This window comes from Nannospalax galili, unplaced genomic scaffold, assembly GCF_000622305.1.
Source record: "Nannospalax galili isolate Female #2095 unplaced genomic scaffold, S.galili_v1.0 scaffold2927, whole genome shotgun sequence".
Lineage (NCBI taxonomy): Eukaryota > Metazoa > Chordata > Mammalia > Rodentia > Spalacidae > Nannospalax > Nannospalax galili.
This window is the reverse complement of record NW_008355812.1, coordinates 459,127-483,112: the sequence shown is the minus strand read 5'-3', so window position 1 is coordinate 483,112 and position 23,986 is coordinate 459,127. Positions and strand designations below refer to the sequence as shown.

The 23,986-nt window shown below is 52.5% G+C and overlaps 1 protein-coding gene across 2 annotated transcripts in view; it reads left to right on the top strand.

The window, feature by feature from the left end:
* Positions 1-23,986, top strand: part of Ppp2r2c (protein phosphatase 2 regulatory subunit Bgamma) — a 111,101-nt gene that overhangs the window by 41,108 nt on the left and 46,007 nt on the right. The window lies entirely within an intron of this gene.

The following is a 23,986-nucleotide window of genomic DNA, read 5'->3' as shown; positions in this document are numbered from 1 at the left end:
CTCTCTCTCTCTCTCTCTCTCTCTAAAAGGCACAGGCATACCATGCGCACATACACACACACACACACACACACACACACACACACACAAGGTTGGAATGAGACTGGTTGGAGTCAGGGACTTTAAAGGAGCAATCACAGAGGAATTAACTCTCTAGAGTGAGACCTGTTCCAATATGGCTGCTTTCCTTACAAGATAAGGAGGTCAGGACCCAGACCCACAAAGAGACCCCATGTGAGAACACGAGAAGGTGTCATCTGCAAGCCGAGGACAGCAGCCTCTCCAGAACCCCAGAAACTGACCTACGAACACACTGCCCTGTGCCTCCAGCCTTGAGTCCACAGAGGATATGTTTCTGTGTTACTTTGTTAGAGCCGCTCTGGGGGCCTCATTTAGTTCTTCAACCAGGGAAGTATCTTCCCATTTTTAAGAAATGAGGGTGCAGTCAGGTGTGGTGGTGCAGGTCTGTAATCCTAGCACTCGAGAAGTGGAGACAGGAGGACCAGTTCAAGGTCAGCCTCCACTACATAGCAAGTTCACGATCACCCTGGGCCACCTAAAACCCTTTCTCAAAAAAAAAAAAAAAAAAGAGTGACTGTGCAGAGGCCCGGGGCAGTGAGAGGCCCGGGGTGGTGAGTGAGCACCTCTGTCAGAGGCTATAGCCCACTAGGTGTGTGAGCACCAACTTTGGACCACAGCAGCTGGGTCCGCATGGATGGTATGGGCTGGACAGGGCTTCTTACATACTGCTGCTAAATCTCAGTGGTCTGTGTGTTTGTGGGGTTAGTTTTGGCCCCCCTCTTGAACTTCCTCAGCGTGACAGGTTCAGATTAAAGGTAGACTAAAGGTACGTGCCACCAGGCCTTTTGTTTTTGTCTTTTTAACTTGCTGTCTCATCAGAAGGCCTCAGCTCCGCCCTTTCCTTTAGCCTGTCCTGCCTTAGTGAGGAAGTCACAGGAAGTCTTAGAGTTGTGTCCCTTGCACAGAGGAGTTCCAGCAATGACAGTTTCCTTTCTAGACCTAAGCAGGTGGGATAGAGGAGGGATGGGCAGGGCAGCTGGGAGGTGACCTATTTGGGCTCCCAAGGCAGGGGCAGGGCTGATGCTCTGCAGAGAAATGGCCTCTATCCTTTTGCAGCCTGAAGCCACACTGACCTCTAAGCCCCAGTTCTAAACCCCAGGTCAGCCTTGTGAGCTGCTGGCAGTTGGACCCGGACAGCAGGGAGGGATGCTGGAGGACCGCACAGCAGGAATCTCATTCTCACCTTCACTGCTGGGTGCTCTGTGAGAGGAGACATTGGCAGTGGGACTTGGCAGCACACAAGTTGACTGTTGTGGCTGTATGCCAGGCTGTCTGTCCTTGGGAAGTCTTGCCCACCTGTCATGTGGAGTGGAATTTGTGTAAGCAGGGGGAAATGGAAGGAGAGGGAGAGCGAGAGGGGGAGAGAGAGAGAGAGAGAGAGAGAGAGAGAGAGAGAGAGAAAGGAGAGATGTCCACACCCTAAGAACACGGTTCCCAGAGGAGACGGAAAATAAGGGTTCAAACATGTTGTACAGTGTCCTCCAAATTCCTGTCCCCAGAGCCAGAGAATGGGGTTTTATTCGTAATGTTTTCTTATTGCTGTAACTAGTTAGGATGAGGCCAAACCAGATTAGATGGGCTTAAATCCCATGGCTGGGGTCCTTTTGAAAGGAGGGAAGAGAGGAGGGATGGGGACAAGGAGCCATGTGAGCATGGGGGAGGGCAGGGACAAGGAGACGTGTGATCGTGGAGGCTGAGGTTGTGTCATACATCTACTAACGGGCAGTAACAGGGTCACCCCGCCCCAGAAGCTTGGAGAGAGGTCTAGAGCTCTCCCTAAGTCTCCAGAGGGACTGCCCTGTACCACCCTGACCCCTCACTTCTGGAGTAAGCGAATTGGCTGCTAATGCACTGAGTTACAGGCTTGCTGTCCTCTGCTACAGCACAGGGCAGTGATAGAATGCATAGACCTGGCTGCCCACTGGTACTGACCCTGGCCTCCCAGTCACAGGCTGAGGCTTGCCCTGAGCAGCGTGGGACTATGTCTGTAAAGAACCAGTGGGCTTGACTGACTGGAAGTCTCTGGTGCATATTTTTCTTTGTTTTATAACTCTTAAAAAATACAAAAAGCATTCTTGGGGCTGGAGAGATGGCCCAGCAGTTAAGAGCACTGACTGCTCTTGCGGAGGACCCGGTTCATTCCCAGCACCCACATGGCAGCTATGAACTGTCCTTAACTCCAGTTCCAGGGGAATCGAAGCCCTCTTCTGACCTCCAAGGCATTGCACGACACAGGTGCACTCACATACATGCAGGCAATAGACGCATACACATAAAATAAAAAAAATAAAATATTTACAAAAATACAAAAAGCATTCTTATTTTGGGGCCAGACTTGGTTCATGGATTGTATTTTGGACCCCCTGGATTGGAATCATGAATTCACCCTTTTCAAACCCCCATGAACACAGACTGTTAGCAGCCAGATGGGCCAGATTGCACCCCAGGGAACCGCACTAGGGGACACAGACCCAGAGCCATGGGTTTTGTTCACGGGTCACTGCAGCGTCCTGGGAATGGTGCTCTGTGCAGGGCAGCACTCGGGGAGGTTTTCTGGGAGAGCAAACAGCAGCTCCGCCCCCTAAGCCCCCCCATGACTCAGCAGCCTGGGGTAGGGTGCCCCAAGATCCTGGTGTTCTCTGTGTGTCCCTCTGCAGTCGGGACTTTATGTCATTGTCCCCTTGAGAAGCTGGACACCTGAATTGTCTCTGGGTGATGTGGGAAATCAGCTTGGCTAGAGAAGGTGTAAATGACAGGGTTTCATGTCTGTGGTGCCGTTGGACCCCAGCCAGCCCTAGAGCAGAGCCACTGTGTCTGAGGGAAGGTGTATTATTTGTCTGTTGTTACAAAGTACCTGACAAAAACAGCTTTAAGACCCAATGGTTTATTTTAGCTCACAGTTTGAGGATGCAGTCATTGTGACTCAGCAGGAAGCATGGTGGCCAGAGAGGAGGCAGCTGGTCACAGGGCATCCACAGTCAGGAAGCAGAGAGCTGAACCCTGGTGCTCAGCTTAGTTTCTCCTCTTTATTCAGCACCCCAACTCGTGGAATGGTGTCACATTTAGGGTGGGTTTTCCCACCTCAATTAACCTGATCGAGAAAATCCTTCATGACCTGCCTTACAGGTTTGCTTCCATTTCCATTCCAAATTCCATCAAGTCAACACTGACCATCACAGAGGGATCTTTGAAAGAGCACGAGCCTGGGACAGGAGCGTGGGGCTGGCAGTTAGGACTAGGCTTAGGTTCTGCTGTACTGCATGGTGACTGTGTGACCCTGGCCAGCATCTTATCCTTGCTGGGCTTCACCTCCCTGTATGGAGGGTATAGGTATGAACTCTTAGTATCAGCCTAGAAGGCTCTGGAGGACTAACTAATGTAGGACCCTGAGACCCTCTTCATTCACCTGCTACCCCCCAATCCCTCCAGACCCCCGCTAATTGCTCTTTTAGCTTCTGTAAAATGCTTGGCTGCTGCTTTAGACATGCCTAGACATGCCCTGGCATGCCCTGACCCCCGCCTGCTATCCCCCCCAAACTATAGACTAAGCAAGCCCGGGCATGAAAACTGCCCTATAAGGTAAAAACGGAGACTCCTGGCCCCACAGATAACAGTCGGCACATTCCACAGCCCTGAGAATAGCACCTACCAATAAGAAACTTCCAGGGCTGCATCTTATACATCCAATCGGTTTAAAATTATGTTGGCGTGGCGGCGGGCTCCGTGAACCAACCAAAATGTGTCTTCGGTATCCCCCTCCTCTCTTTGTCTAAAACCTATAAAAGGCTCCACTCCCTCTTACTCTGAGCTCTCAGCACAGATCCGTTGAGTTGGTGAGGTCTGAGAGCCCGAGCTTAAGCCCGAATAAACCATAAACCTTTGCTTTTGCATTTTGGTGTGTTGGGTCCTCGGTGGTTTTTTGGGGTCTAGTGGATGAGGTACAACACTACCACAGTTCTTCGGTGCCCACCCACAGTCCTCTCTAGAAGTTTGTTGCTAAAATTCCTTCTGGGAGACTGGAACATCCGGCCCCCTCTTCCCTTGGTCCCTACCGCAAAGTGAGATATGATTTTGCCAAACTGCAGTTTGGAAAACCAGCGAGTTTGTTTGGGGTTCCTTACAGAGCAGTAGGTGAGGGGTTACCTGTGAGTGCTCCCCTCTGCACCCGAAAGTCTCCATCCAGGCATGGATCATGACTTCCCAGCAACCCTACAAAACAGCAAGAGCACCTCCCTATGACTTCTTCCGCTGGTAATCCCTTATTCCCCTCCCCACCATGCTGCTGGGACCTGCGTTTTGGTTCATAGGTGTGGCTGACTCTCCCTACCCCTCCTTTCATGTGGAGCATCAATAGTCAAGTTTTATGATGATTCCTGGCAAGCAGGTACAACCAAGCTTGGGAAGAAGGCGTCTGTCCACAGCTTGCCAGTCAGAGGACAGTTCTATGCAAGAGTCCTACCCCTCTCCTGTCCTTTCCAGGCCAGCCCTGTCTGGGTTCCTGCCATCATTGTGTGTCACCTAGGAGGAAACAGTCCCAAGGCTACAAGTCAGTGCAAGTGGCAGAACAGGGACCCCAGCCCAGTCATCTTCGTGCTCCTCCCTCTCCCTCTGCAGTCTCCATCTGCTGGGCTGGCATTGTCTAGCTGTGCTCAAGCAACCCACAGAGCTAAGGGAACTGCACACTTCATTCATGGGGCTAAAAGGCAGATGCCCCAGTCTTGAGATTCTAGGCAAGGTGACTTACAGGCCAGATCTCTCCCTGGTAGAGTGAACTATGGGTGGGGTGTCCTTGGTGTCCCCTCTCATCCTGGGTCAGATTCCACTGGATCCTGAGCAGAGAGGGAGCTGGGAAATGGTGATGGCTTGTATACTCAGCAGGAGGTATTAGATCTGTGGCTGCAGGGTGTGGCCATGCACATGGGTGCCCAGGAACCCTGAGAGCCTCAGCAAAAGAATCTGTTTACTAAGAATTGGAGTGATGGCTTCCAGAGGGAGCCAGCCTGGGTGGGATGGGCCTAGAAACGTACCCAGTGGCTTGCCCTGGGGACTCTGATAGTCTAGGTTCAGTCTCAGTACTGAGCCAGAGGAGGAGTTCCTCAGGGAGGGCCAGTGTGAGGTCACAGCAGGGGAGAACCACAGGTCCCCCAGCTATGTGGTTCTCAGTGGAAAACTCCCAAGACCCAATCCCATTGAACTGGAGGTAACCGCCTCCACTGCCAGTAGAGCCCAGGGCTGGATGCTATGTAATCTAGCCCCAGGGAGCCTGGCTCATAGTGGGGAAGCATCTGGATGCCTGCCCTCCTGGCCTCATCCCTTTACTCCCCACACCCCCTGCAGGGTCTGCTGGGATGGCTGGGAACTGTTCCTTTCCCTCCTGGGTGTGAATGGAGGCGGCAGGACTAGATGAGCCTTGTCTTGCCCTGTCACCCATGTTGTTGCTGCCTTAGGCTTTGTGGCCTGATGAGTCTCCTGACTGCTGTGCCCACCCTGTGCTCCACGCTGCCAGCGGGGGAGATGTGGGGGGAACTGAGATTCTCCCAAGAGGACAGCTGTTCTGTACCCAGGGTAGCGCATACAGGCGCCTTTGACCACAGTGCTGAGGGAGCCCACCTTAGCCTGCCTTCTGACTGGGCTGAGGGGCAAGCTTGGTGGAGGAGGGTTTTGTTTGCAATACAGTGGGCTGGTCCCAGACATGTTGTTTAGATTGTTGATGGGAAATCAAACAGGAGAACCCAGTGTGACAAGCAGAAAAAAATTGGTCCACACATGTGTGTAGAGAAGTCGAATCCTCTGCCTATTGGACCAGGTGAGGATTCTAGTCTCAGGGGGACTTGTGGGGAGAGTTCTCAGCCTCAGAGATGTCTTAAATTGGGGAGCTATGGAGATGGTAATGAGGCCCCCATCATGGGAGGTTTGCAAGTCTTATCAGGACGAGTATCTGGAAGGCTGTAGCAGGAGTCCAGCACCAGAGAGGGTAGGACAGAATGACCTTCAGAGCCCTTCTCAGTCCCCACAGCTTTCTAAAGCCCCTCATGGCTGTCCCACCTCCACACAGAATTTAGAGCACAAGTGCCAGCTTCCCCCGCCCCCCTTACACTGAGTGCTGTGGAGGCTCACCCTGCAGTTACACTCGAGGCTAAGGGGATGATCTGCCTCTTGCTCCCCACCTGTCTCCTGCTTTCTGACCTACTGCCCTTACTCCAGCCATGGACCCCAGAGCCGCCTAAAGACAGGAAAGGTCTTGTTCCGGTTCCCCTGGACTGCCCACCATACATGTGCACAGTGTGTGTACATCTAGTTGGGGCCTCTGGAACTAGGTCTTTCTGTGGGGGTGGAAAATAACACAGGTGCTTCTGGGTAAATCCTCCCCCACCCCCAGCTAAGTAATTCAGAAGAAGGAGACAGACACACAGGTCGTATTGGGTTGTTTTGTATATTTATTCACCTGTCAGGACATCAGCACATATATGTGTGTGCACACATATGATTTATATTAGTGTCCAGTACATAGCTCTACGGATTCAGGTCATTTTCCATCTGTATTTGGCTATTAACAAGTGACATGGCCTTGGCTGACTGGAGTTCCAGGGGCATGCTTGTCCTGAGCATATTCAAGAACTCATGGGAAGAATAGACGGATCAGGGGTTGCAGGGTCCATGGTGGAAACATCACTGTGTCAGCTGGCCAGCCTGGGTGGGAAGCCAGCACACCCCTTGATAGCCATGGTTTCTGGCTGGTCAGCCCTCTTCTCAGACCCTCTAGTCTGAGGAAGGTGTGGGCCTTGGCTTTTGCTGTTGTTAGGGGGAAGCTGGTGACACTCTTGTGACCATTCCAGGACCCCCCCCCAGTCCCCCAGCATATACACACATCTGACACTTGTAATCCTTGGCTGAGATGAGTCTGTTTAAGTCACCAATAGTGTTCCGGGAGTGTTTACACCAGGCTGGGAGTCTGGGACGCACACATCCAGTCCACAGCAGTGGGGTCTCTCCCTCTCCTTGTGGGTCGTGGGTCATTGGCCACCGCTCCACAAGGACAAAGGGAGCAGAAGCGACGAACGGGGTCAGGATGGCCAGTGAGCACTGACGGAAGAAGCCCTTCTGGGGAGGCAGGTTCAGTGATACAAACAGCTCCAGACTCAGTGAAACAGCTCTGTTTATTCAGTGGGGGTTAGGAAAAATACAGTGTGGAGGCAGTAGCCAATGCTTCAGCTGATAGGTGCTCATAGTATGCTTTATTTACATGTGGCAGTAGGCTCCTATCATCTGACTACCAGGCAATGCCTAATTATCATATAGAAAAAACCTGGGGGTAGTTTTTACTCCTGGTAACTATGCCAAAGGTCATGTTCCAAATAAGGTCAGGCATCTCTGCTTGGTGGCACTTTACAGGTAAGTCAGGAAGAGAGCAGGAGGCCCCCTGCTGAGAAGGGGAGTCCTTCCATATAGCGCCGAGCCCCTTAGAACTATCCAGACATGGAGGACTACAGTGCTAGCAGCAGGGTTCCCCAACACACAGCAGTCCTTAGCCCCTATTTCCAGGGACAGCCTTAAGGAGACAGGCCACCACTTCCTACAAGGAACACAGACGTAAGTAGGCGCCTCTGCGTTCCCTGGCTCCACCCTCAGGTTGTCACATAGAGGACATGAATGAGCACCAGCTGTGTGCCAGGTTATGTGCATTGAGGGTCACTATCTAGGCAAGGCAGGTGGCCTTGCCTTCCTGATCCTCAACAACCCCCTATAAAATGAGGGTGATGCCCCACAGGTGATGTGAAGGGCAGCAGGATGGACAGCCTCAGCCTTCAGCACAGTGCCCTAATCTTGACTAGTCAGTCCCATCTCGGCTCCTTTCCCTGGCAGAGGCATCTGTGGTGAGACAAAGCACCTGTCACCTTATGTCTCTTCTTATAGAGCCACTGATGCCACTGTGAGGCCACACCTCGTGACCACATTGCCTCCTGTATTCATTACTTTCCTCATTGCTGTGACTAACTGACAAGATGTGAAGGAGGAAGGGTGTACTTGAGCTCATGGTCAAGTATGGTCCATCATGCAAGGAAGGCATGGTGGAGAGTGTGAGGCAGCTGGTCACGTGTCCGCAGTCAGGAAGCAGAGACAGATGAACGCTGGTGCTTGGCCCACCTTCCCCTTTTTACTTGGTTTAGGCCCCTAACCCATGGGCTGGTACTACCCACGTTCAGGGTGGGTCTTCTCTCCTCAGTTAGCCTTGTCTGGAAATGCCCTCACAGATATACCCAGAGCGAGCTATGTCTTCTAAGTGATTCCAAATCCAGTCATATTAACAATAAGGTTAGTCATTGCACCTCCTGAAGGCCCCACCTCCAAATGCCATTGACTATGAGTTTGGGGATTGAGTTGTCAACACAGAATCTTTTGGGGGACACATGTAAGCCACAGCACGTTTGCTGAACACTTGAGGTCACCATGGGGACTGACAGAGAGATAGCCGGTGAACAGTACATCCAGATAGGGCTTGGTATGCAGGTGAACTAGGATCAGGGTCGCTGCTCCGGTGGTGACTTACCACTGGGCTGCACCCTTGAGCACCTCTTTATTGACCCCAGCTGAGGATGTGACCGACCCACTTCTACCAAAGGCCTAACACCACCATTCGTAGGTGGAAAGGACCTGCTCCCCTCCTGCCAAGGAAGCCCTGAGAATGAAGGTTGTCATGCCTACCAGGCACCTGTCTAATGCTTGGGCAGAGCATTGCTCTAAGTAATTTTCAGCTATCGACACTTGTAATCCAAAATACAACCCCCAGACGGAGAAATGGAGGCACCGAGGATATTAACTGACCAAGGCACGTGGCAGAGCCCTTGGGAGAGAGGCTTCTGGAAACTCAGGTGGACAAGAGAGATGACTTGGAGGTTAAGAACCCTTGCTGCTCTTGCAGAGGACCTGGGTTTGGTTCCCAGCTCCTATATGGCAGCTCATCACCCTTCCGCAACTCCAGCTCCAGGGGATGCGGTGCCCTCTTCTAGCCTCCACAGGTGTCTGTATGCACGTGGTGCATACCCAGTCAGACACATACACATAAAATTTTAAAAATTTCTTTCGGGTTTTTGAGACAGGGTCTCCCTGTTACTAGCTATTCTGGGACTGGCTATGTAGACCAGATTGGCCTTTTAAAAAAAATATCTTATTATTTTTAAGTGTATATGTGTATTGCCTGCATGTAGGTAAGTGCACCCGTGTCGTGCAATGCCCATGGAGGACAAAAGAGGTTAAGAACATTGGCTGTTCTTGAAGAAGACCCGGGTTTGAGTCCCAGCACCCACATGGCAGCTAACAACTGTCCATAACTCGAGTTCCAGGGGATCAGACTGGCTTTAATCTCACAGAAATCTGCTTTGGAAAGGCATGGGCCCCCCCCCCAAAAGACTTTTTTTTTTTTTTTTTTTTTAAAGAGAGAGACACATCTGAAAATTTAGATACGAGAAACACACACATACTTGATTTAGGAAGAAAAGAGATTTATGGCCAGGGGTAGATGAACAGAGAGGATTGTGGGAGGCAGGATGCAAAGGGCTGAGGGGCATCTTCTTCGAGTCACTCCTGGACCCACCATCAGCTCCAGTATGCACAGCAGTACTGTGAGGTTGGCCTCATGCCTAGTAAGACAAGATTGCAGTGGTTTGCATGGGGGATGGCCTGGGCTGGAGGTCTGGCCACAGCACTTTCTGTGACTGTAGACAAGCAGACAGACGTCGTTGCAGGAGTAGTGAGCCTGGCATGGGACTTTGGGATAGTCTGCTGCCCCTGAAGACATCCTCACACTTGCCCCTGTGTGACTGAGCGGAGATGTGTTTCATTGATTCTGCCCCACTCTGCGGTGTCTCACTACCTGTCCTCAGCTGTGCCCGGTCCACACCTCAGACCAGCCAGAATGGCCTTCATAATCCGACATCACACTCCAGCACATCTGGCCTCTGACCCTTACCCCACGTGGTCCCTATCACGGGCGGGCCTCTGTGTCCCCACACCCAGTACCTTCCCTATACTTTACCTTCTGTCTAAATCTGAACTCAAATCCCAGCCCCTACCCACCAGCTGTGGGCACAGAGGCCCCTGGCCTGCCACCCCTGGCCTTCTAGAGCACACCCCGGTTACCACATTTTGCTGCCGCTCCCCCATCAGGCTTGGGGAGTCTGCTACGTAGATGGCAGGTGACGAGGGCAGAGCTGGAGCAGAGGGTTAATTAAATCACATGGTGAGCTTTGTAGAACACTGGATGCCTCATTAGGCCCTGAGTGAACAAGCACGCACGCCTGCCTGGGCCCCCCGAGCGACTTGTGAGCCGGTGTAATTACAGCTCACTCACAGCCTCATTAGCTCGATACTCAAGGAGGGCTTGGCCTGGGGGCTTCATGGACCCACCAGAGTCTGCTTCAAAGTAGGTGTGGCCATTGCGTGCAGGCTTTCATGGTGGGGTGAAACTGGGCCCTGTGAGTTTAAGGGTATCCAAGGGACACGTATGTAGACCTGACCCTTATACCTGCAAGGCCTCAGGTGAAAAGAGGACTTTCATCGAACAGGTCAACAGATCAACCCTGGGACAGGGACAGGACTGAATTCCAGATGGGAACCAAGACAGCAAGGGCTTGGGGGATGAGGGACCCCGTTGTGTTTGGGAAGTAGCGTGCTCACTGAAATCGGAGACCTGGGTCCCCTGCCATCTCCACCCTGCTTTATCCATGGGGTGAGTTGTGGGCATCCCCCACCTCATTGTTCCCAGAGGGGGATGTGCAGTGGTGGCTTCTGGGCTGTTCAACGTACATGGTGGGCCAGCAGCCACTGGTGACCACTAAGCCTGACAGTCTGCTAGTCCGAACTGAGATGCACCAAGTGTGTGGATTTCAAAGGTTTACATGAAACCTGGAATGTGCATTGCACAGCTCTGAACGATGACTGTATTCCCAAGGAAGCACCTTTTCGTGCTTGCTTTGGAATGACTGAGTCTTCAGTCTCTTTGTCCAAGATGTTTGACTTTAAAATGCTGGGGCTCCACGGTGATTGCTCATGTCCTCCTTTGGGGCTTTGGGGACGAACTCTCTCCATTCTGGCTCACTGTGTTGCTTGGTCAGCTGACGTCCCCCTTCATAGGCCTTCTCTGTTCAAGGCCCGTTAGTACACCATCCTCTGCGTTGGCTGTGGGAATGCCACTCCTCACTGCCCTCACTGCATGGCTAAAACCACAGGATCTCAGCATTACATCCGGTAGCTAACCATCACCCGTGCAGAATCATAGTAACAGATAATAACTGATAAACAATATCCAACAACATCAGATCATCTGAGGGCAAAGCTTCCCGGCCAGAGTACAACACGGCACAGTCTATAAGTCAACACTCAGGTCTGGACACCAGCTGCATTCTCGAGCCTGCTCCTGCCTTGTTCATCCATGGTCACACTTGCTCACACACATTATTTACCATCTTTCTTCTGCACGATCAACAGGATGGAGCTAATTTGTGTTTGCAAATGAGGTTCTTGGGACAGTTGTGTCAGCATCTAGATTGAGGGCAGCTGTTTCCTGAACCCCAGGCACTGGGGTGTTGGGTACAGGCCTGGCCCCTCCCCCAGCTAATCACTGGCAGGAGGAGGAACCTGGGGATGTGATAATGGGTCCAGGAAGCCATAAGCTGTGGTGAAAGTGCTGGCGGAAGAGGCCGTGCATGGGACTACCTGCTTGCTGCTCCATGCTCCCTTCATAATTAAATTGGGACTCCTCCTGCCTTTGGGTTTAGGGAGGCCTGGCCTTCCTGTGGCATTTGTTTATCCCGCACCCCAATAATGTGTGTGTTTACTGAACCACAGTTGGATGCCTATTGAGAGCCAGTTGGAAACCAGTGGTTGGGAGAGAAGGGTTGACCCAAGCCTGTGCTCAGGAGCTCTGTGATCTTGGGGAGTCTGCTTAATCTTCTGGCTTGGTCTTCTCATCTGTTCAGTGGGGTGAACCCTCAACTCTCTTTGCTCTTCTGTCATCTGTCTCCTCACTCAGCCTTCCCAGCGGGTGTATGTGGGAGTTTGCAAGCACCCTTTTTCTTGTGCTTTTGAGGCAGTTGGGACCTGAAGGGGGAAGGGGATTGCTGAAGGTGGTATAAACAGAATGGCAGACCTGGCTAGGGTTGGCATGCCCCTGCCTACTCTCTCAGCTCAGAGGGCTACCTACGCCAGACCAGACTCGCCACCAAGATAGTCCCAGCATGGCGAATAACACGCTGAGAAAGACCCTTCACCGATTAACATCTGAGAACAGCATAGCAGTGCAATAGGTACGGGACGCAGAGGTCTATGAGGAACCTGAGGTAACAGCCAGCTTTAAAGGCAAAATGCTGGTTGGCTTTAGCTCAGCTGCTACGATTGGCAGTCAGCAGTCACGATCACCTCCACATATGGGTGCAGAGCTGATGCTTGAGAAAGATTCCAACTCTCTTCTTCACCCAATCAAATAAGACTCTAGGGAAGCAGGCAGGCTTCTGTGATTCTTGCTGCTAAACCATCCTGATCAGGCTCCCGCCTACAGCGCAGACCCCTCAGAATGCTCCTCCCACCTTAGGAGAAAGCTGCTGGGTCCGCCTGTGTTTAATTACCTAGGGAGTGCTAGCCTGGTGGGTGAAACCTTCGCCTGCATGTGGGCACCGCCCTGCTGCGCACTGTAATTGAAGTTCTCAGCTGCTTGGTGGCTTTAATTAGCCCAGAGCCTCCTGGCTTCAGTAGAACTTATGGATCCTCCTGCCTCTTGGCTTTGCCAAGTTGATCCTAAAAAGACCAAGAGGTAGGCTGGACAGCCTAGACCTGAGGGGGAGCTCTCTCCTGGCAGGCATTCAGGCCTTGGAAGAAGCTGGTACTCCAGGCCCTGTGGCTTCATGGGTGCTGGTTCCCTTCAGAGGACCACCCCCCTCAGCTCCCCCACCCTCAGCACTCCTGCTTGTGTGGGTTGATGGGATTCAAGTTCCGCGTGGCCTCCTCCTGGATGCTGACTAGATCCCTGGCGGACACTCCCAGGCTTCATGTCTCCCTATGTGGCAGCTGTCTGGTGCCCCTGACCTCTTGTGAGGATGAGCACAGCACTGCTTCATGCTGTTTGCTTCTGGTCCAGTGTGAAAGAAGGAAGCAGACTGCTGAAGAGGAGGAAGCAAGGGAGGTAGGGATGCAGAGAGCGCAGGCAGCACCTGTCTGTGCTGTGTGAGGACTGGGGGCACCCACCCACCCACCGGAAGCTGCACGCGGCAGCCCAGCCTTCCCTACCCTGTGAATGAGAACAGGCTTGATCTGGTGACCCGGGGAAGAGCTTGAAGCATCTCGAGATGGCCCGGGAAGGTGTGCGCAGAGCCTGCCTGCTCTGCCCCCTTGGCCTGGGCCTTCAGCCTGATCTTCTTACCCATCACTCCAGGGCGATGAGACCAGCAAATACCACCCTTTCCACCCTTTCGTGTCTTACCGCAACCTCGGAGGACCTCATGAGAGCCGTGACTCACCATGTCATGAAGGCCACTGTGCAGGTGCTGTGCTAACTTCTCTCGAAGAGACATGAACAAATATCTCTTCACCCTAGCTAGGACACTGTTTCTCTAGCGTCGTGATTAAAAACACTGACCAAACCAACTTGGAGAGGAAAGGGTTTATTTCAGCTTACAGCAGAGTCCTTTATCAAGGGAGTCAGGGCAGGAGCTCAAGGCAGGAACCCAGAGGCAGGAGTTGGAGCACAGGCCATGGAGGAACACTGCTTACTGGCTTGCTCCTCTCGTCTGTGCCCAACCTGATTTCTTATACAACACAGAACAACCTGCCCAGGGGGAGCACTAGCCACAGTGACCCGAGCCTTCCCACATCACTCAAGAATCAAGAACTTGCTTCACAGACATGGCCATAGGCCAGTCCAATGGAGGGAATTCCTCAGCTGAGGCTCCTCTTACTCAGGCGTGTCAAGTTGACAACTGAAGCTGTCCAGCACAGACACCTACCACAGCCAAAGAAACAGGAGCATGGGTGACTCCAAAATAGTGACATCACCTAGAAGTTCCACCCCAGCATGGGCGATGGCCCCTGAAAGCTGAACAGATGGAGTGCCCCCTTCAGTTAACCTTTCACCCTCTGTACACGCTGTCACCTACAGAGACCACATGCGGCTGGTGTGGGATGACGTACAGTACAGTTGGGAGGCAGGTGCAGGAGTGGCTGGAATCTCAGGTGAGGGTCTGATGAGCCTCCCTACCCCCTCCTTCTGAGGGACAGTCAAGGGACCTGATCTTGTGATGGTCTACTACTGGTAATCACAGCTGCCCTGGTTTAGATGGTAACAGTTATGTTATGACCAGAGGACACTGTTCCATGACAGTGAGGGTGAGGGTACCAGGGTTCAGAGAGGTTCAGTAACAGGCCCAAATTCACATAGCTAGTTAGGGACGGACAGGCAGGAATCCCTCATGGCTCTCCTCTGGCTCCTGTTCATCCACCCAAACCAAAGTAGCCATGGAAAGGAGGTCAAAACAGACCCCCGAGGCCCATCCAGCCTCTTACCCTACACCTAAAGCTGGTGGACCCACACACTCAGAAGCATCACCCCTGATCGTTCTGAACCAAGTAGTTCAGCCTGGCTTAGCCAGACTGACCCAGCCATCAGTGGTCTCCACCAACCCTGGATGCCTGATCATGACAGGAGCATGGGCTGGGCGTCTGACTGTCCTTTGGGTCCAGCTCCTTGGTCCTGGTGTCTGTGATGCTGGGTGCGTCACTGGGGGCTTTGTGGCTGGCAAGGGTCATATGATAACTCCAGGAGCCATGGTGGGCTGGGTGGGTGTGGCACTGCTATGTTGAGAGTCTTAGCTCAGGGTGACACTGGCATTCAGAGCTGGCCATGGGTCCTGCCAGTGTGGGTGTGGGTGGCTTGCTGTGGCCAGAGTGGGCCATGCTGCTGATAGCAGATGTTTTTAGGAACTTTTCAAGGCAGTTGTTAAGCTGTGGTAGCCTGGGATCAGCTCTAGAGGGAACGCTCTGGCCACAAACTTGGCCGGTGCTGCAGCTGAGGACTTTTCATCCGTGGGTCCCCCAGGCTGCCATTGACTCTGCTTCCCAGGCCCTCTGCTTCCCTGTAATGAGGAGAGTAGCACTCAGCCCTCCACTGTCAACGAGGTCATAGGCTTGTGAAGGAAACCTGGTCTGTGAGGGGTGCAGGGAGCCCCGGTGGGAGGGTCTCTTAGTTTCTCTTCCTGTTGCTCTGGTCTGACAAATACAATGTAGGAAAGGGTTTGTTTTAGCTTATGGTTCAAGATACAGTCCATCATGGTGGGGAAGTCAAGCAACTGCAGTCAGAGCAGTGGATGCACACGTACTCGCTGCTGTCCCCATTTTATACAGTCCAGGATCCTCTGCCCAGAGAATGGTCCCACCCACAATTAAGATGGGTCTTCCCATATCAGTAAACATAATCAAGATGATCCCCCACAGGTATGTCCAGAGGCCCACCTCCCAGGTGATTCTAGATTGTCAAGTTGATAGTAAACATGGATCATCACAGTGGGTGTGCCAGGCACAGGCATGAGGAGCCCACAGTGCCATGCTCACCATCTGTGAAAGTGCAAGGCCATCCTGTAGAGGAAGACCTGGGTGCCTGCCTGCCTGACAGTGTCAAGGACACCTGCCCTGGAGGCCAGCAGCTGTGGGGCAGCCACCAGCTTCTGGGTCAAGGGTACGTCTGAGCCTTGGGAAGCTGTGATTCCCCACATAGAAAAGAGCCCCACCCCCTGCCTACTGAGGAAGTGAAATGTACTGTATAATGCTCTTGTGTAACCCAGGACAGGGACCTCTCAAAACCACTTCCTCCATTGTTGTCTGGCAGCCCAGGCTGTCTGTGTCAGCAGTGGGCCAGAAGATGGGCTCCCAGGGAGGCTGAGATAGGAGTCTCTCTAGCCAACAAGGCAGGAAGCCTGGTGGGCACAGCATAAAGGGTCTTTGGATGGTCACAGCAGCATCCAGGGGTGTTTTAACTTTTCCCAGGGAGATGAACAAATGTCTCTTCACCTCAGATGGTATGCTGTGACAGACCAAAGAAATGATTGCAAGTCTAGCTTTGTCAACCAATTCGTTTACTTAGGGTTCCTGGTAAGCATCGGCAACTTAGATCCTGCCACAGCACTGAAAGCAATGTCTCCCTCCCGGCAACCACTGACTGCCTGGATGTCTTCTCGGGAAGGGGGCAGGGCTTCATGAGCCCCTTCCTCCTTCATGAAGAAATGCTGATGGGTGCAGTCTTGTGCGGTTCTCCTTGGGGGTGAGCACGGCTGCTGAGAGTTCAAGAAAGCAGCAGCCAAGGCGCTGCCGAGACAGTGCACTGGAGGCACTGCCCGTTTGACAAACAAAGCTGAGACCCTGGAGGCCAAGCTGCCTCCAGTCACATTGACAGAGCTAGCTGTGAGTCATCTAACTATCAAGCCCTTACCTATCCCTGTCATGGGGCCTAGTCTCTGCCCACATCATAGCCTGCTGATCTGGACTAGGCTGCCTTCTCTGCCAGACTCAGCTGGACAGTTTCACCCAGAGATGGGGACATGGAGGTCACAGCAAGGAAGGAAGGAGGGAGGGGCAGAGGCTAGCAATTTTCTATGCAGACAAACACCCGCTGTGTTTGGGACATTCTTCACTGGTCAGACCAGTCTGGCAGGGCCACTTGGCTCACTTCTGAATTCTCTTTGTGCAAGGTGTGGCACTTAGTAGGTGATCAGTAAATACTTGCTGATCAATCACGGCCTCTTTTGGAGCACTAAGAAATGCCTAAAGAGTGCTAATAAGAGGGTGGTGCTGTAGTCCAAGGGCAGTAGGGAACCACAGAAGGCTGTAGGGAAGGTCAGGATGGGATGAGGCTGGCCATGGCGTGGGCCAGAGCTAAGGCAGGAGAGATGGATAGAGAAGATGAGCTGACTGTGTCTACTTCGACCTCTGTATCCCAGGGACTCAACAGCTCAGTGTCTGGAGCAGACAGAGGCCTGGCAAGTGTCTGGTGGACACACTGATAAGATGAGACCTGATAGGTATTTCTGGTGCCAGTCCAGCCTGGCTCCCACTTCCTGCCTCCTGGCTGCAGCCTGAGTGGGAGTGAAGGCCCATGGGACCCCAGGTGCCGGGAGGCTGGAACCCAGCCGCAGCCAGCTTGCATCAGCCAGCTGAGTGGTCAGTCTGAATCAGTGTCAGACTGTATACCCCTCCTCTTGGCACGGGGCAGCACAGGGCAGTGTCCCAACCTGGACAGGTATTATCACTTTACAAATGGAATAACTTGAGACTCCGCAGAAACCATATACAAGGAATAGGTCCCTAGCAGGACACTCACCACACCTCACACCTTCCTGTCTTTATTCATGTTTTCATTTTCCTCATAGCCCTATAATTGGATTTATACCCAGGATATTGATGATAATGATGAAGAAGAAGAAATAATATACCAATTGCAGCTAACAAGGGTTTCTGGCAGGGTAATCTTGTCTTTGTTGTCTCATTTAATCCTTACACGTACCATACCCATCATAGAGATTGGGAAACTGAGGATCAGAGACTGTGTAACTTGCCAAGAGGCATATGGTCTGACTCCCTAACTTCTCAGTGCTTTGCCAGGGTCCCCCAAACCTCAGCACACAGGAGAGTTGTGACTGTGCAGGTTCAGGCCCCAGCGATTAGGCCCACTGGGTCAGGTAGAACCCCAGAAGCTTCTTTAGGAAAGAAGCTGGATTGAGCAGTAGCTCTGCTGGAGCCTGTAGTGCTGCCAGAGAGCAGGCAGGGAGCAGGTGGGCGTCTCCCAGTTCTTCTTTCGCTTTGGCCTGTCCCAAGTCCAGAGGCTGGGGCTTGAGCCAGAGCTGTTTCTCCACCCCCAACTCCCCCAGCATTGTCCAGCCTGACCTGGACTTGAGCCCAGCAGTGTGACCACATCGTGCTGACCACAGGCAAATCCACAGATGCGCTGTCCTCCTCCCAGGCCCATCTGCCACCGTACCAGTCTGGCCAGCAGACATACTGTGGAGGGATGGGCTGGCCTGGGCAGGAGGAGCTGGCTGTTTCGGTCTCTGCTGTCCCCAGCCTGTTGCTGTATAGTGGCCAGGAAGGGGCAGCATTTTCCAGCTTCACATGGGTGTCTCAGCAGCCTCAGCTCAGAAGCTCCCATCTCAGCCTCTCTTCTGGGGGCCTGGGTTTCTATTTGCAAAGCAAGGGACCTATTTTAAAACCAGCATGATGGTCATGGAAAGTTATGGCCCTGAAAAGGAACCAAATACCAATGAGTTCTGCAGCTTGTTCTGACCTCACACACAGCACCAAGCTGTGAGAGGACAGACAAGCACACAGGACCATGCATCATGCAGCCCTATTTATGTGAAATGGCAGCAGCTAGATTGCAAGGGACAAAGTAGATATGTGGTTGCCAGACTGGACTAGGGGGGAGGGACTGGGGTGCTTTTGGGGCCTGCAGCTTATGTTATGCAAGATGGGATGGGTATAGGTTTCATGGCACTGGTGGCTTCCCAGCACACATGGTCTGCTGAGGTGTGGGCACACTTCAGTAGGGTGAACTTTGAGTTAGGTTTGTCAAGTCAGCCTAGAAAATGAACGAAAAACAACAAAACCACTGTGCTCCCAGAAACCACTGTGCTCCCAGTGCTGTGGTAATGACAGTGGGCCCATGCTGTGGGAGGGAGGTCTCAGGTGGGGAAGAGTCCAGGCTGGGCAGGCATCGAGGAGGACGGGCCACCTTCCCTCTGCTGGGACTTTCTGCTGTTTGTCCTAGCAAATGGACACAGATGCCAGTTTCTGTTATGGGTCCTTTCCCTGAGGTCTGGATGTTTCCTGTAGAATTCTATCTAGCAGAACACTTACCTGGGAGTCACACCTAGAGTTCCAGTGGCCAGTAGTGGCCTGTGGCTTCCCTCGCCCCTGGCCATAGCGACTTCAGCCTCCCTGTCACAGCCCCTGTCTTCTGTGCAACCAACACACAGACCTTATGGCCCTGGTCTGTCTCTCTCCTGTCCCTGGGAAGCACATGGGGGACAAAGCCTCATCCCTGGCTGAATCAGTCCCCAGACCTCTGACCTGTCTTAGGCCCATGCTCAGGAAACATCTTTTGGAGCTCTTTGAGGGTCCCTACCCCTGCTTTCTTCTTCGTTTATACCCCCCCCCCCCACTTCTGACTCCTTTCATCTTTAAGAAGCACCAGGCCTCGGAGTCAAATTCAAGGACTCTGCCTGGAATGAAATCTCAGCTCTGTCCCCAGTAGCCAGGTGGCTTTTGGCAAGTGAGTTTTCCTATCAGTGCCTCAGTTTCTCTATCCAAACCTTGGGGATGATATCCTCACTGCAACAACTTCTCAGAGTTGCTAAAAAGATTCAGCATGTGCAGGTGGTAGAGCGAGGCTGGCTGTGAGGAACGGATGGGCTGGCTATGACCTGGTCAGGCCTGAGGGCCAGAAGGCAGGTCCTGAGGGTTCCATTCCTTCCAATCCCACTCACACCCCTGCTGCTGTACAGTCCTAATCGTCCTCTCCTTGTTCCTCCAGACCCTGACTCTTTCATGACTTCCAGGAGCCTCTCTGCCCTTCCCCAGCCTCATCTCATCTCCTACATGTCCCACAGCTGGAGCACACAGGAGGACCACCTGGGTTCCCCCTTCTCCTCTTGTAAGACCTGGCTTCTCCTTGGGAGCACAGAGAAGGTGCTCTCTCTTCCTCCCACACTCCTCTTCAGCAGCAGCCTGACCTTTGGGTGCTGGTTAAATGTCAGAAGGACTGGCCTCTGTCCCTGCGCTCTGAAACCCAGTGGGTCGTTAATAGTGAATAGGGAGCGAGGGCCTCCCGATCTCATGTTTGTGAGATCCACTGAGACCTGGAACTCCCTAGTCCTGAACTTTTTAGTTCAGACATCTGAATTGGGAGCACTATAGCCAGGCAGGGGAGATATTCTTTTATCCCTGGGATGGTCTGGGCTCAGAGGGGTTGACTACTTTGGATAGAGTCACACAGCTAGGAAGTAACAGAGCTGGGGCTGCATTGCCAGAACATGGATAAACCTCAGTAGGCATCTCAGGTCCACATGTTGCAGTGTAGAAGGCCAGCCTGGGCATGAGGGTGCCTGTGTTCATCAAGGTTCATGGCTGCTTAGCCTTCCCACAGCCTGAATTTGCTGAGTTTCTAGGGCCACCAGGACCCAACATCTCAAGCTATACATCTTAAAACAACCTAAGTGCATCTTTCTAGCACTGGCGGCTGAAGTCCGAGACTCAGGTGTCAGTAGGGACATGCTGGTGCTCTCTCTGCAGGACCCAAAGTCTGCCTGGCCCCTTCCTAGTTCCGTCGTTGCTGGCAGTCCTTGGCTTGTAGATCTGACTCTGTACACTGGCTCTCATCACATGAACCTTTCCCTGGGTCTTTGTGCCCCGGTGTATGACCTTCGTATCAAGTCATAACAGCTCTGACACACACTTCCCTGCAGTTCAATGTCTTATCTTGGAATCATCTGCAGTGATTCCATTGCCAAGCAATCTGCTCACGTGGAACAGGGGTCAGACCTTCATCTTTCTCTTTAGGAGACACAGTTCAACCCACACGACCATCTTTGCCCATTCTGAAAGCCAGAGACAGACAGAAGAAGGCTATGGCTCTCTACCACATGGATTTTGTTGACCCATTGTTTCTCAGAGTCCTGGTTAGTGCTCCCTCCCAGGTCCTCCCACTCCCCATCCTCTAAGCCAAGGAAGACTGTGCCGTGGCAAACTTGCCACAGATGATGAGTCAAAGGCTCAAAACAGCCATGATACCCTCCCAAGGCCACCAGCTGAGGGGCCTGAGCCAAGACTCCAGCCCAGGCTTCAGACTGATCCATGAAGAGCGTGGAGCCTTTTCCTGAGGAGGGAGCTTCATCTTCACACTGCCTACCAAAAGTAACGCTAATCTCTCCCTGGGGTGGGGGGTGTTGAGGTGTAAAGCAGGCAGTGGACACAAAAATGACATAAATTGTAAATTGCCCATAGACATTAGTGTCTGTTACTGTGGCAACCGCCCAGCCTCGGTGGACCTCAATGGCTCTGGATAGCGAGGTCACGTCCGCATTTTAATTTAATTGCATTACTTTCTCATCATAAAAATGAGTATTGTATATACCGCCAAACCCATTGACTTGTATATATTATGCACACAATTTTCTGTACTGATGACACCCTGACAAAATTATTAAAATAACATATTTTCATCATAAAACATTTAAAAAGTAGAAAGAAAAATTATTTTTTTTTTTGCATCCATGCTGTTACAGGAAGCTCTGTTAACATTTTGGATATTTTTGCCCCTCCCCCCAGCCTGTTTGCTTATTTAACAAGGCTGTGATCACTGGTCTAGATAATTAAGACATTTTATATACAATTTTATATTCTGCTCTTTCTCCCTTTAGGGAGTTTTAATATGAAATAGCAAGAGTCCCGCCCCGTCTGGGGCTCCAGTGCACAGCCCGCACAGCCCAGGGTGTCCAGATGTCCCCAGGCCAGGGCAGATGCCACACGGAAGGATGGGTTCAGGTGACCAGGATAAGCGCTCTCTCTCTCTCTCTCTCTCTCTCTCTCTCTCTCTCTCTCTCTCTCTCTCCCCCAATGAAATATCAAAGCCAGCATTTATCCTAGCTCAGAGGACCAGCACAGTCATGGGCTTCCTCTGGAAAGCATGCACTGGCGCTGCAGGTACAGCTCAGTGGTGGTTGCAAGACTCTGGGTTCTATTTCTCCAGCACCACCAAAACACCCTTTTTTTTTAAAAAAAATAAATAAATCGCATGGATTGAATAGATGTGCACTATGCCTTCCGGATACAGGCCCCATTGAGGCTTTGAAGTGCATTCCAGAGGCCTGACCTCATGAGAGCCAGCCACTGGACAGAGAAGGAAAGTGTGTGCAGACCAGGCCAGGAGAAGGAGCAGGTTGCTGTGGAGGGTTCCACAGTGCAAGCAGGCAGTTCTACAAGGTGGCCACACTGGCTCACTGAGCAGACTGCCCAGGGATGGGAAGAAACATCCCCAGTCTGTGCTGTGTTGGTGTCAAGGGAAAACACCTAGGCCTGTGGTCCAGGCTAAGACCGAAGGCAGCTGGGGCAGGGGGATAGCTGAGTCAGGTGTAGAATGATGGTGGGATAGAGCAGGATGCAGCTGGCCTGGTGGTGTCCCTCACTGGCAGGCAATTTGTTTCACATACACAGAGACCCCAGTTTGGGCTTGTTAGTGGCCTGCTCCAGGCTGGGTTTGGCCAGTGGCTCTGCTGCACCTGTTCCTGTAGGGACCAGTGGACTAGCCTGAGCAGAGCCTCCTGGCAGAGGCAGAGCACAGGGCAGAACTGAGTGTCCTGCTTGCAGCTTGCCAACTGATGTCCACAGGCCCAAGCAACTCAAAGGGCACAGGCCAAAGTCAAAGGCATGGAGTGGTTACTGTCTGGGAGGGAACAGGTGAGTCCCACAGAGGGCAAGGTGGAGGGGTGGGTGGTGTGGGCTCCTGGTGTGTGTCCTTAGGGGCTTTCAGACTACCCTGCGCCTTTGCTTCAGACCTTGCTCCGCAGAGCTGCTAGAAGCCTTGGGCAGGGGAGTGCCATGTCACGGTGTATATTACTCTCTGTTGCTGTGATAGACACCATGACCAAGGCAACTTACAGAAGGATTTGAATTTATGGTTCCAGAGGGTTAAGAGTCCATCCTGACAGGGAGGCACGGCAGGAGGCAGCCAGAGCTGAAAGCTGAGAGCTCACATCTTCAAGCACAGGTGGGAAACAGAGGCACACACTTCAAAATAGGATGCGCTGAACTCTGAGAGCCTGCCCTCACCCACGTGTTTCCTCTAGCAAGGCGACAGCCCCTAAACCTCTGCAAACTGCACCGTCAGCTGGGGCCAAGTGTTCTAATACTTGGAGCCTATGGGGGGCATCTTTTTCAAAGCATCACATGTTGTCCTAGTGTCCTCAGCCTGAGAGACACAGTGAGGTAGACGGCCCATTAAGAGGGGCCCAGGTGTCCCCTTGAGGAGTGGGAAATAGTGTTGGGGTCTGGGCGTCATGAAGGCCAAGATGGCTGTGGGGAGAGGGAGAGGTAACTGCCGCCACAGAAGCGGGAGGGGGAATTCAGGCTTGGGGACCACTGGGGCCGTGTGAGGAGAGACACCATGGTTCAGGGTTGTAGGCATCTCCCTGTTGACTGTTTGAAGAGTGGACTACAGGCAGGAAGGCCTGATGGGCCCCTGCCTGGGCTCCTGGAGGACTGTCACCTCTATGCCTTGTTAAAACGCAAACTTTTTTGCTAAAGTCAGGGTCAGAGATTTTGGTACCTGTAGAGACCAGACCAGGAAGGTGACTTGACCAGGATCCCATTCAAAGGTGCTCTGACCCGCCCAACAGTTGCTGCTTAGGCATGTGGGGTTGATGTTCCAGAACTTTCTCTGCTTTGGATTCTATTGGAAACCCTTTTTACAGGAGCCCTTTTACTTTTCCAATATTGGGATTGTTTTCAAATTCAAATTAAAAATCATCTTGGGGTTCCATAAAGCCTGTTGATGGAACAAACCTCAGGTATGGGTATATCAGGGGCTGCTTTCTTACCCCTGCCTGGCCCTAGCCCTGGGATGGGCCCCCTGGGATACTCAGGCCAGTTGTCCCTGTGACTTACAGAGCCTAAGAAGGTTGGCAACAGACTGGCTGTTGCTCTTGTCCTAGGATGCTGAGGCCAGGATCTAGGGATGGAGCTGCTGGTTTTCTCCAGACACCTGCCCACACGGGAGGGCCAGACACTCTAGTCACTGGGGTGACTCTGTGAGAAAGGCCCCTGGGTGCTGCGCTGAGCTAGACCTTCTGGAGTTCAGCTTGAGGAATCCCAGAGGCCT